At 36.0% G+C, this 14,749-nt stretch overlaps 1 protein-coding gene across 4 annotated transcripts in view; it reads right to left on the bottom strand.

The window, feature by feature from the left end:
* The window catches only part of CDH11 (cadherin 11), a 109,354-nt gene that overhangs the window by 44,548 nt on the left and 50,057 nt on the right, over positions 1 to 14,749 (bottom strand). For 3 of the 4 annotated variants that reach the window (XM_067540107.1, XM_067540111.1, XM_067540109.1), the window contains exon 4: positions 5,989 to 6,119. The exons of the other annotated variant lie outside the window; for it this stretch is intronic. The gene's annotated coding sequence lies outside the window, so the exon portion shown is untranslated. The remainder of the gene's footprint in view (positions 1 to 5,988; positions 6,120 to 14,749) is intronic. 4 annotated transcript variants of the gene reach the window in all.

Below are 14,749 nucleotides of genomic sequence, written 5' to 3'. Positions count from 1 at the left end.
TTATTATGTTGTCTTTGTAACGGCGGGCAAAGAGGGGCACCAGCTGCACCAGTCAATACTCATCACAGAGCCCACCAGTCATCTGTCCCACACAGAAGGTACATACCACCTCATGGATAATTTGCTCATCTCCTTTAACACTGTGTAAATTACACATTCCTATATTTCATTTTCAACACAAATGCGGCTCAAACCTCTATTTCTTGGGCTCTTTCAAAATCCAACTGTCTTCAATAGAAGATTGTGCCCCTTAACCTAAAAAGACAGTTAATGTATCACAGAATCTATATTGTGTGAAATGTCCCCTGAAAATGAAGTTCGTAGCATTGCTGTAACAAAACTCATACATTCCTATTGTAGTATATTTCTGTGGACTTGTCACATTTTCAGTTCTAATAAAGAACATTTTCAAAGTTACACAGAAAATGGGAAAGCTGAAGCCGTTAGCAGACTCAGAAAACAAGCTACATAGTGGCATTTAAGTGAGGAGTTGTCCATAAACTGCACTAGCCAGGAGTAGCCCCAAGGAACATCGGACCTTATAATTCTTCCCCTACCTGCTTCTTGCACTGGCCTGTGAGGCAATAATTTGTGCCCCAAATGCACCCTGCTGCACTGGCCAATGAGTGAGAGGATGGAATCATGACTGTGCCTGCTACATTCCCACCTGCTTTGGTTGTTCAGGGGATTCATCCAATTTACAATTTAGCTGTCCTTTAATATATTCTATTCTGATATATATCATGTTTGTTATTGTGCTTTCAAAGTTTAAGGAAATATGTCATTTCTATTAGGGTAAAAGCTAGAAGTTCCAAAATACTACTTTTATGGACCTACCAAGTATCCCAGATATACAGCTTTTTTTTGCAAAGGACTAGATGGATAGGCTTTGCCTAAAACCTTGGAACAAACCTTCATTTATGAGATAAGGGAATCATTTTTATCCCACTACATGAATTCAATGGGCTGCCACAGGCCAGTCATCATCTGTTATTGTTTCCCTGCAACCCTTGTGCTATTAATTTTTCTTTTTAATGAACTGTCCAGTCTAGTTTAGCTATGGGAACTATGATGGAGCTGCAGTATAAATGGTTTATGTCGTGCCTTTGTCAAAAACCTTCCCCTACAGCACTAGAATATAATTGAAAAGCCGTTTCAAAATAAAATAGCTGAACGGTTGCAAATGCAGGTTGTCAAAAATCAAGTGGGAAAAGCTTATTTCAGAAATGCATTCTATTAGATTTTACCAATCCCTGATCCTTGTGATTTACAAATTAGTAAAACTGCAAAAATCACTAGGTTTGTAAATTCTATTAGTGCCTATTTCTGAAAGATTCCTGAATATATTTTAAAGAAGTTGTTATTTAACTATGACTAGCAATGAAATAAATGGTCTTGGTAAATATCTCAAGTGAATTAAATGGTCTTGCTTTACAGTGTGTAGTGTTCTTTGTATTACGCAGCAAAACTCCATACTTGAGCCAGCAAAGTAGCTTCTAGGAGCAATTCAAGGTATTGTTTATTATCTATGAAGCCCTGAATCATCGAGGACCAAGCAATCTCTGAGAAATCATGTCTTTCTAAGCCCTAGCACAGCAGTTATGATTGGATGGGACATATTTCTGCTGTGAGTCCCTAGGACTGAGCTTCTGGGGACAAAGTGCAACCTTGGTGATAAGGAAATCACTTCTAGCAGTCTCTTTGATCACATGACTTCCAGTTTTAGGACATAGTGCATGATACATAGCTTTCCTTTAATTTTTCTTTAATCATATTTTTCTAGTTCATGGATGACTTGGAGCAGTATTTCTTTATTATCTAGTCTTGGGTAATATTAATAGTATCAGTGTATCATGTATGTATTTCACTATATAATGACATAATTTATTTCCTGAAACTATTAAATGTGGAAATCTGAAAAGGCTCATTATGAGACATTAATCTGCCAATAGTTAAGGCTGAAGTTAGCTTTTTCCAATAAGCTATGTACTGAAATCAGTAGGCTTGGCAGAAAATTGTCCATAGAAACAATTTTTGACAGAAAATTTAATTTCTCAATAAACAAGATATTTTTAAATAAAAATATCTGCTTTCCATACACATTTTTTATTTTTTTATCAAAGAAAAACAAAAAACAAATTACCAAAAAAGAGTTTTCATGTTGTTTGTCTGAAAAACAGATATGTTCCAGTGCTGCCTCATGGGCAGTCTAGTTTAGTTGTCCCATGTCCCCATCCTCCTCTATGGTCCGAGCGCCTTACCTGGACTTCATCTCCTATAAGCATTGTGGTCTTCCCCTGAGACTCAGACACCACAATGCATCATGGGAGTCCTATGTTTTCAGTGCATAATGGGAGCTGAAGTCCAACCAGGGAGCTGAGCCCAGAAGGGAATGGGAATACAACACATGTAAAACTATAACTCACAGAAGGTACTATGGCTGCTCAATCAAATGACTTGAAACAAAATATTTAGTTTTTAATTAATCTGACCTGAAATTAAATATTTTGTTTTAATTTCCTCAACAGAAAATCTAAAAAATTGGGGGAAATCAACATTTCCCCAAATAACATTTTCTATCAAGAAAAAATTGACAGAAAAATCTCGCTCCGCTCTACAGAGATAACTTGATTGTGAGAGACAGTATAATGTGAATATATTTTCCTTCTCACCACGTTCTTGGCATTTTGACTACACAAAGCAAAATTATGCTATCGATATTTTCTTTGGTAATGCTTTGAACAAGATAAATAAAATGACCCATAACCATTTTAGCTATATTTCCAAAGATGTGATTTTAGTCCAAGCAATGCCTGATGTACAAGTCAGAGTTTGCACATTCAGTCACACTGTGTGACACTGGGACTGGCATAAACTAATTTATGCTTTTGAAAATCTGGCCAACGGGCCCTGCTCAGCAGTTCAAATGAAGTCAACTGGACTGTTTGCATGACTAAATTTACTAATGACCTTCAGTGTTTTGTTACTCAGACCCTTAATATACAACTGAAGTCACCCAATTCTGCCTAAATGACAAGTGTTTGTTTATATAATTGAGATTTTTCTTCATATACTGAATACAGAAGTCTAAATCCGGACAGTGTATGTACAAATATGTGCTGGACATGTATTATTGGATATATCTTTGCCTTTGTATTACAGGGTTTTGCTAAACTCTTACTTAAATGCACCAAACCTGGCAGCCTAGAATATTGAACTAGACTTCCATTCTCCAGGTTATCTGAATTTTTTTTTACCTGATATGGCTCCGGTCCAAATTAGATCAGATAAACAGGGTTCTGCTGTATATAAAATTATGACATAAACCTAATGAGACCTCCCCCCACCTCAGAATGGAGTTGTGAAGATTAATTAGTTCATTTTTGTACAATGTTTGGAGTAGGCAGGTTGGAATTTTCAAAAGCACATGACATCTCATTGAAGTCATTGGGAGTTTTTAAAAGGGTTCTTTATAAGTGCTAAATATTATCAATGCATGTTTCCATCCTATGCACAAACATACACCTAAATCTCTTGGCAATTTAGATTAGATCAATGTTACTGCACAGCGAAGAATATTTAAATGATTTATCTCCCTTACTGCATTTGGAAGTCATGGAGCAATGCCACATATAAAACAATAAAGTTTAGGAGTACATTTTTAAAGAAAAATCATCTTTAATTTAGAGTCTTCTCCTGCAGTTTCTGATTTCACCACAATTTTTAGCTCAGCAGTCCAACAACATGAGCATCACTTGTGCCTGTGCTAGTTTGCAGAGCTCAGGCAGAATGGGCCACGTCTATATTATGTGAGTACACTGACTACAGCCTAGCTTCAGTTTGCTGTTTTGTTTCAATGATCATAATTGTACATGAATATTTTACCTTAGTTACTGTTGATGATTTAGATACTGAAACAGGAAATCTGCATTTCTGAATAGACACAGCAGGAGTGAAATCATTTAAGAAAAAAAAATCCTCCAGAATGAAACAGAATTTAAAAACCATATGGACTCACAGGTTTACATGACAATCAACAAAAGCTGTGTTTGTTCATTTTCCTTTATAGGGAGACAATTCAACTACCTTACAGTGAACATCCTAAAATCACTCTGCAGGGAGTCTTCTTTCAGAAATGATTACATCCCTAACTCTGAAATGTAAAAGTACCCAGAGAAACCGATGGGACTGCTTGCAGAGTAAGGTACTACTTAACTTGAGTTAAGTTAGATTTGAGCCCCATGTTAGCAGTTCTAAGTTTCTTCTTTACTTTTCTCAAGCACAATTTGGTGGGCCTTTCACCCCCACCCAAGGTTATCATTAAAAGAAAATCTGCTTGGGAGTGTAGCGCTAAGCCAAGTATGAAAAGAGTAGGAGTAGTCCTGGACTAGTCGAAGAAGCCAGAAATGAGGGGAGGTGCCAGAACACACAAGTTGAAACCAAAGCAGAACCTTAGTGAGGTGAACACTATAATTCAGCTACTTGCATAAGTATGTATAGAGAGTTCAATCTCTCTTCCAATTAAATCAGTTGCCTAACCCCTTCTGTTGAGAAGCAGAGCAGATTCAGGCCCCCAATTAATACGTTTTGGGGTTTTTTGTTTGTTTTTGGTTTTTTGCACATGTGGTGCAGTTACTTGAGGCCAAATCATGCAGCCTTTACTCAGGCTAAACTCTAACGTCACTGAGAGTTTTGTCTGATTAAGGACTGAGTATGGCTGGCAACACTTGGCCCTTGAGTTTAATGAATAACAAAATGAGAAGTGTTGTTAGACAGAAATGTATAGAACAGCTTCTTCATAGTTTAAAAGTGAAGAGGCCCATAGATTTTGTAAAGAAATGAAACAGAGTGGTATCAGTTTAATGGTTGAATCCATTCTATTGCAACTTGATACTAATTGCTGCAGTCTACCTTAACGACTCAGTGAATGTTGGACATGTACATCTGATATAGCTGTACACAGGGATGTTGTAGTGTTTTGTCCATTTGGCTGCCAGAAATAAGATCATCATCATTCAAGGACATTTCCACAGAAATGAAGCATCTGTCATAGTGAATGTAAAAAGATGTAAATGAATCAGCTAGCTACAGAGCTTTAATGTCTTAGTCTTGTAGACTTTATTTTAAACATCACAATTCAGAAGGGATCTTACATCTGATGTTGCTATAAATGACCCTACTTATATATTTATTACTGATTTGATCATTGATTTTAGAAAAATATGTATACTTCTGCCTAAGAATTCTCACATCTGAGGAATCCCGAGTTTCAGTGATAGATCAGAAAAGCACAGAATGTGAGAGGTTAAAAGCTGATAATAGAATTATGGAGGACCAGGAACAATAGGGCCGTTTTTGAAGTCTGAGGTTTTCCCCTATCACCTTGTCTCCACATTTTCAGCAACATATTTCCGTTAAGCCTCACAGTGAACAACAAAACCTTTTGCAGCACAAGTATGAATGGCTGTTTCAAGGTTAGTGACATTTCATGAAATGGTACAGGTGAAAAATAAATACAGAAACTGCTCATCCATGCAGACTTAGAAAAACAACAACACAGAGCCCATTTTTGGATTGATGTAATATGGTTACCAGTATTGTTTTGGAAAACTCCTGACTACAGCTTACCATCATCCCAACCTCTTCAGTACTTAATTCCTTTTTCATGTAACCTCAAGAAGAGCTTTGATGTTCTAAATATAAAAGAATGAGATCTGAATACTGCAGCTTGTCAAACAGTGCATTACAGGATAGTCACGGCAAGATGGTCAATGTCCTAAGGCACCAGCTCTGCTGAGTAGCATTTAAGACCAATGGTCACACTCCTACCCTATGAAAACTCTGAGAAAATTTGTCAACATATTGACTTAAGGAAGAGGTTACTAATTTTTGAAATACCACAGTGTATATATTTTGGCGCAATAAAAAGAGAGCAACATATACCTAAACGGTTAGTTATAAGCACAAGAAGTCAGATATCTTACTCACCTTCACCCACTGGAAACTTGTTGCCATTTTATGAAACATATTCCTTCCATTTGAAGGGCCACTTAATGAGTCTGTGTTGACAATGCAGATTTAAATTTTGTGCTGCCACTTATCCAATATCTCAGCTCTTGCTGCAAAGAATGAAAAGTTCATTTGAAATCAAGAGCAACATTGCCACCACTAAAAAAGAGAAACAAAACAAAACAAAAACTAGCGCTTAAGTTACCCCAACAGCCCAATGGGATTTTGGACACAGAAGAACATCTATAGACCAGGAATAGAATTTACCAGTAACTTTTACCCATACAGATCTATTATTGGAAGAATGTTCCAATAATTAAAGTGCTGGAGGCCATGTCAATATCCCTTCACATCTTTCTCTCTACCTCCTAGAGGAATAGAATCTCATGAAAGAAAATGTGCTCTGGGAACATTATCTAGTGCAAGAGACACTGTAGGAAAAAAATAACAGTGACAGTCACATGTCAGGTGTAATCAGCCAACAAAACGTGCTTCCAGCATTTCTAAGTGCTCTCAGGCATATTAAAAATCAGATAGTTTAATATCATGACAGAATAAGGAAAAGATTATTTTAGTAAATGGAAACTGCCTCTAGAGTAGTGGAACTATATGTCCATGATGAGGGTTACAGATGTATTGGGAATTTGAAAATATGCTGGGGGTGGCTCTCCTGCTTGGCAGGTAAATGGAACACATCTTTAGTTGGATTAGAGGTCAAAGAAGGTTTCTTCAGATAAAAAGAAAATTAACTTTATTTAGATACCAACAAACAGCATTATTTTATAATGTGTACATTACAAAATGTGTATTTTGTTTCTACCAAATTTCCAAGGCTACAGGTTCTCTTCTTGATGCTTCTATATATTTAGGCTTGGAAGAATTCAATTTTAATTTTTTATACATTTGACAGACAATTTAGATATTTATTCTCAAGCTTTTTTATTTTTTTATTTTTATTGGTTGAAATGGTCACAGTTGCACAAAATTATGGGAGGGTCAGACATTAATTATTTAATGACAGTAGACATTGAAATTCATAAAACTAATGTTTTATAATGGTTAAGTCACAAATTGAACATTGCATGTCAAAATATATAAAGTAAATATCCTTAAACTCTAAGTTCTCAAGCAGCATTTTCTCCTACTTTGCCTATCTTTATATTCCAATTATTATTGTTGAAAATAATTTTTCATTGGTTTGTGTGTGTGTGTGCTGTGAAATTGACATTTACAAACATATACCAATAAGGCTACACATGTACACATAGATGGACGCGTAGCCTGGTATTTAAGACCAGTTATTTTCAGCAATTTCCCTTCCCACTTTACTGTTTACATTTATAAGATACAATAATCACAAGGTGGTGGAGATTATGGCATAGGTATTCCTCGTTCTAACACTTAAAAACTAAGCACGGGTAACAACAGTAGCAGAGAATTAAAAAACAAAACAGGAGTTTACAGACCTAAGTTGTTGTAAAGGTGCTATAAAAATTGTTTACAACAGACACATACAGTGTCAGGCACCTAGAAGAGCTCCTCAGGCTTTTTAGTTGAATAATTGAAGGATTCCACAATGTTCGCCCCTTTTTTTCTCTTGGACGGAGATGCATCAGCAATAGATAGCAGCCTTCTCCTAAGGGCACTCATCACAGTTTTTTCCTAACATTTTTTCTATTCTTGAAGAGTTAAAAAGCACCTCCCAAACTCAATGGGCAAGGCTTATGGTGTCAATCTCTAAACACAGAGGTTTCACCCATTAATTCTAAGATCCAATGTACAAACTGGACTGGACCTTTGAGCCCATTAACCTGGTTAGAATAAACAGAAATAAAAGTGGGATTTGTGTTCCTGAAATATACCTGTAGATTACCTTTCAAGCAGCCAGCTGGAACTTCCCTGCATCATTGTATTTATGTTGAAGGAGACACAATTTAATATTAAATGCAGTCATTGTTATGGTCTTTAATTTTTATGCAACCTGGAAAATTTCTCAGATATCTTTCATGTACATCAAATGATTAAACTAATCAAGATTACCGAGGATGACTACATTAGTTTACAATGGAGAGCTACTTGTCCTTGCCGAGTAAAATCTCAGAGTCACTCAATAGTATTTGAATGCTGCCTTTTTATCCAGCTAGCACCTACAGTCTGATTCAGCATTATGCTGGACATTTATGGCTGTGTGCATACACCTGTTGACTACAGTACTTACTAATTGCCTGGAGCAGGAGAGAATAGGAGAGGTACTGCCTCAAATTTTCAGTAAAATAGCATAAAATTTGAATCCTGTTTTGAATTTTTTTAAAAATCTCTCGTTTACCCCTTTCAGTAAAATCTATATTAAAATTATCGAAGCCTTTTGGCAGCATTTTACAATTAGTAGATGTTAAAGAAGTACTAAAGTAGGGCTTGATCCTGCAAAGGGATGTAACCAGAGCTTTCTTACACCCAGGCAAAATCCCACTGAAGTCAGTGGGACTACACACACGTATTGGTGTCCAGCCACACAGAACGGTGAGCCGCACTAGGGTCTTAAACAGAAATTAGCTACAACATCCACATTACAGAGAATAAGCATGATTACTGCTCCATTGCCCAGTGACTATTACTATGAGATGATCACAGGGTGCTGCATCTTATGTTCAGAGAGCTTACGTTATGCAGTTGATAATAATTATTAAGTATTTCAGCATGAGATAATAACTCGGTTATACCAGTGCAAGCTAACTGTAGTCAGTGGGATGGCACAGACATAATGCACGGAGAAGTATGTTCCTGTATGTTCCCAACAAGCTGAATTACTCAGAAGACAACTAAGTTCCTATTTCTACAAGAATACAATTTTCCGCTTGTATGATTCAAATATTTTCTTTTTTTTTTGTCTTTAAAGACTTCAGTTTGCTAAACATTTAAATAATAAAATAAGTGTAATATAACTTTGAGCCATTAAATAGATGTTTCTCTTTTTTGTAAAAGATTTGCAATATTTTGTGTAGAGTACTCAACATTAAAACTAAAGGAAATGAATTGCTCACATGCTGTTTTTCCTGTGAATATTTTATATTAGCGATTAAAGTATTACATTGGTTCAGGTTCTGCATTTTACCCTAGGATTGTGAGCACAGCTGAGGAAGATGGCCTCTGTGATCCCCCAGACCAGGCTGGCTAAATGCTGGGCCAGTCCCTGAGCATAACTCAAAGAAGCCTATATGTTCTCTAAATTACACTAGCTGCCAGTGGCCCAAGAGGGTGATAGGAAAGTCAGGGATCCATGGGGTTTAGCCTTCTATGCTAGCAGTAGGGAAGCAGGTGGGGGGAAGGCAGGCAATAGGGTTCCTCTCTAATGAAGTAAGTCTACTGTACATCGCTTTCCTGGCTTTAAAGTCCAGAATATACCCAGATGCAGCAAAGATCAGTCACACCATATCCCAGGATCTGGGCAATTGTATTCCATCCATAGAGTAGCCAAACTGTATTCTCAACTGGTAAGAGTTTTGCCAATACTGTGCTTGAATGAGTATTTCAAATACGGGGTGTGTGCATGAGGAATCCTTCTGATTGTTAAAGGAGCCCATGCAAGTCTGCCAGGGGCCCAGGTCTGCAAGGGGTTAAACACTTCCCAGGAGATGCAGAGAACCCTTAACTCTTCTTGACCGAATGGTCAGTATCTCTGAGGATCAAGCCCTAAGCATGTTCTATTTTTCAAAAGATATGTTGCCACATAGAACTAAATTCTACCAATGGACAAAAACCATAACTATTTGGATTCATGGCAAAGCGGTGATAGGCAATTATACTGAGGCTCATGCTTCTGATGCCCACCAGATATTTTGACAGGCTCTTGGGCTGCTACCAATGGAAATTTAGGAATAGATTAGATTCCTAGCTTGAATTCTATTTTCTTTATCCAAGTACCCAAAAATTAAATGAAAACTTTTAGGGAAATTATTGCAAAATACTTTATAATATGTGTTGATGTGATTACAAACATGTTTCTAAATATTAGAGCTGGGTAAATAATGCAAAAACACTATGAATATTCATTTGGATTTTTAAATGAATTTGCTTCAGCCATGTTCGCACTTTCCTTTTGTGTGTGCTTTCCAATCACATTAGAACAATCAAATTTTACTGGCAAAAATGTTCAGAGACTGAGAGCTAATTTCAGTTGCATGCACGTATTCGTGGATAACAAATTTTACACTTGCATAAGTAGTCACACCAAAAATGCTTCTCACTCATCCCATCAGAGAACAGAAATAAAAACATGCAACGTATCTGGCCAATCACAACTTGGTAACCAACTCAACCTGCAATTTCAGATATTTGTGATCAATCCATACATTTAAAAAATTGGAAAACATGTTCACCAAGTAAATTCAAATTATGAATAATTCCTAGAAAAGTGCAATTTGCTCATTGGTATTTTGCAAACAGAATAAGTACATTAGGATTCACTATAGCTCTATATAATTATAAGAAAGAAAACAAAAATGTAACAACTATAGATTATGGCATATAGTGAGCAATCATTCAATAACTAATAAATATCAAGCTAAAAGCTTGATTCATGAAAATACATCATGTAGAAAACTGTATGCGGTTTACAGTGAAATACATATCACATTTTTCAAATTCCTGATTTTAACAAGTACATTTCTTTTTGTCTTTGCATTTTTGTTTGAAATGATACAAACATGAAGCACAAAAAAAGGAACAACATTGGAAAGGGACTAAATTTTGCCATTTTGAGAATTTGCTCATATGGTTCAAAATGTACATGGTTGCCTTTACAGGCCCAAGGTGGTGCACTTGGAAAGCTTCTCCTCCTTTTTGGAAGACCTGTGTCTGTGGAGTTGGAAGTGCATGGGTTTCATTCTCAGCACGTACACACCTGCATATCATCAGCTCTTAAAACCTAGTTTTAACTTTATGTGGGGTGAGCAGAGTTGGGAATCAAAACTCTCATGCTTATTCCCAGTCCCCACTCTATTTAGTGAAGCTGCCTTATGTACATAACCGCAAGATAATGGACCCCAGATACACAATAGTTTAACGGTCAAACAAGAACTCCATTACCAATCACACAGCATTTATGCAGGGTATGTGGGTTTCAAATCAATACTTCTTACTAATACCGATCATTCTGTGAAGCAAATAAATCTGCATTTTGACCTCAGAGAAGGAAGGAGAAATACTATGACCAATGATTTTTCATGACAAACACGATGGAAAGCTACTCTACAGTTCCCATCCAGTACATTAGTATAAAAAGCATAGAGCCCCATTTCTCAAACTGGGGCCTTGACCCTAAGCGGGGGGGTCACAAGGCTATTATAGAGGGGTTGCAATATGGTATTGTATTGCCACCCTTACCTCTGTGCTGCTGCTGCAGCGGTGCTGCCTTCAGAGCTGGGTGGCCAGAGAGCAGCAGCTGCTGGCTGGCTGCCCAGCTCTGAAGGCAGCGTCACCACCAGCAGCAGCGCAGAAGTAAGGGTGGCTTGGTATGGTATGGTATTTCTGTAACCTCCCGCCAGCAGTGTCCACTATTTGTTTGGAAGCTTGAAATATGGTAACCCTACCTTGCAATTTTTGAAAAACTTCAGCACCTTTGACTTCAGGGATAATGATTAAATGCTTAATTTAATTATTTTGGTAATCTTGATAGGTATGCAACAGGCATTACCTATATTATCTGATATCATATTTTGTATTTGTTATTTTTTCCATTGTGACTATTTCCTGCTACATTGTTTTCCAACAGAATATTCAAGATCTGCAGTTTACAGCAAAAAACAAAACAAAAAAGAAAAGAAAAACCACCAATGCACTGAAAAAACTGCTGTATTTATAGAATACTGTGTTTAAAGTACAATTATAATCACTAGAAAACTCCAATAAACAGCCAATGAACAGTTCTTGTGCTTCAAATGGATTTGACATACTGGCACTTTAAATCAAACTCTTAAGAAGATAATTTTTTTTTTTTTTTTTTGTAAAGTAAGCCATGTCTTAACAGTTGGTTCATACAAAGTGACAGCCCTAGAAATTTTGAAAGTGTTGCTGGTTAGATGCAAAAATCCATTGTCACTATGGTAATTACTTCACAATGCCTGACGTTAAATGGACAGTCCTGTGGCCCAAGAAGCAGCTGAATCCTGCATTGTCCTCTCATGATAAAAAGATTAGAGTCTGAAAAGCAGAGGAACGGAATCTCCCAGCTTCTTAGACTTTGCACTGAAAGGGCCATTGTAACATCATCATAAATCCTGGGTTCCCTAGACACTTGACAACTAAAGCAGTGGACAATAGAATTCTTGTGTTGAACAAAACACTCCTTGTCTGCCAAAGGGTTTATCTGCTACATTTACAAATGTCTTTCATTGTACCAAAATAATTCTCTATTAGAAACACTATTAGGAGCAGAACTAAATAAACATTCACAGCTTTGGTATGTTTTCAGAAATGAATAAACCAATACAATCAAATAGCATGCAAAATATGAGCCTTTTAAAAAACTCCTTTGCTCCTCTCTGTGCCTCTGTCCCTCTTCCTCTTACTTTATTTATCTATCTATCTAACTATTCATGCACCCCATTTGTCTTTTGCTACATGAAAAATACCTATCATTTACCACATTTACAAATAGAAGAGAAAAATATTAGTGAATTGGAAGGATTTCAGAAGAAAACAGCAACTGTGATTAAGGCGTTATACGGACTGACAGAAAGATTTTGCAAGCTAGGTACTGATAGCTTTCCTAAGAGATGATACCTACAGCTTGTCAATTAAAGAAATGATAAGAGTATGTAAATGTCCGAAGAGTTTATAAGATAGACAGAGAGATTTTTTTTATGATAATAAAAGGGGGCAAAGATGAAATTAAAAAAGGGAAACGCAGAGTAAATATCAGAAAAAAATTCCTGGTATTGATGGGTACCAATCTGTGACCAGGTCTCCCCAGTGAAGTAGCGTTAACCAGTTTCTTACTATATTTAAAATTAATATGGTCAAAAATACTGGAATATTTACAGTAGAAATAAGTAAATAAACAAAATATATTATACATAAATATTAATTTTCATTTAAAAAAAATGCTACTGCCATATTTTCACCTCTTTTATGTTTGGTTTCTGCAAATATTTAATTGTTTAAGTTTTACTAGCAAAACACTCAGGGAAAGAAAGTGTCTAATATGCACAAATGATTTATAAAGAAAAAGCTTCAAAAAGATATTGATCAAATAATATCACTTAATGAATGCATTCAAGGAAATCACAATAATCAAAGGCAAAAGAGGTTAATATTCCTTGAATGAATTATTTGTCCAGATGGACTGAACTCCATGTCTAGCTGCTATTAGTTTATAAAAAATACACAACAAATATTTCAAGATGCTCATCTGGAACATTAAAGATAGTGTGTTAAAAATGACAAAAATAAAGTACAGGTACTCGGCTTGTACACACTGATCAGCACAAGTATGGTTAAAAATTGTCTCGGATGGTTTAACAGAATACCCTATATATTTATAACATGATGATTTAAGCTCACAGCCCCTGAAGAAAGGGCATAAGACTGGCAGTTGGAAGATCTATTCCTGGCTCTGCTACCGTATGACCTTGGTAAGACTTTTAAATATTATATCTATATACATATATATAATTTATTTGATGTAGCATACCTGTACACAGTATGGGAAATTCTGCAGGGAATACATATGCTACACTACTAGATAAAAGTGAAACACACATCCCTTAACCTCAGAGCCAGTTCTAAAACTGAGCAAAAATATGACATGCAACATTTCACCTCAGAAAAATACACATGGTGAGCAAAAGCATAGCATAGCTCTGGTTTGTGGGACATCAGTTACTGGCTGATGAAACACATCAATATTTGAAATGATAGGAATGTAAAAATAAAGAAAAAGGAATTGTATACACAGGTACAAAATGTATACCCTACAAATCACTTCATTTATAAAATGAAGAAGAAGTTGATCTTAACATTGGGTAAGTGAAGTGCAACATAAGACAGAAAAAATAAATATGATAATGTACCTAATACAATTCTTATACCACCTACAATATAAAATTATCTACAACAAAAAGGCAAGCAGATCAAGTAACAAAACTATGCTCTAAAAATAACAGCCTTCTTAAGAAGTAACCTGATATTATTAGGAAATCAAAGAACAAAAAGATTGTCAAATGAATGAACAAGAAAGTATTTTCAGAATTTCATATGCACACAATATAATGCACACAAATATTGCAATTACCACAACTGCATACACAATCTTGATGCTTATATGTGCCACATATGTGCCTGTCTAATTCTGAAAATCCAGACTTCATTATAAAAAATAAATAAACTAAAATATAATGCACAGATTATAAAACTAATTCTGTATTTACAATATGAATAAGAATTAGTTAATTATATAGAAATACAAATTTAAAGATAGTGGGCTAATGCATAAGTGAAAATATATTTGGTAGCTTCATCTTGACATCACAAATTCACAGCACAATTTGACTGTTGGTAGTCTCTGCCTCCGAGCCACCTATAACTGGAACAAAAAAGGTGCTTCTGATCAAAGCATCCATAGCATCTGAGTGCCACTATTCCCAGCATTATCAAGTGACAATAGTCCATCACTTTTATGGGCATTAAGGGCCTAATCCTCCAATGTACTGAGTACTTTCTATGTGTTCAAAGAGAGCTGAAG

Source organism: Emydura macquarii, unplaced genomic scaffold (genome assembly GCF_026122565.2).
Source record: "Emydura macquarii macquarii isolate MOO-44397 ecotype Brisbane River unplaced genomic scaffold, CSIRO-AGI_Emac_v2 contig_561, whole genome shotgun sequence".
In the NCBI taxonomy this organism is placed as follows: domain Eukaryota; kingdom Metazoa; phylum Chordata; order Testudines; family Chelidae; genus Emydura; species Emydura macquarii.
This window is presented reverse-complemented; position numbering and strand designations above follow the sequence as displayed.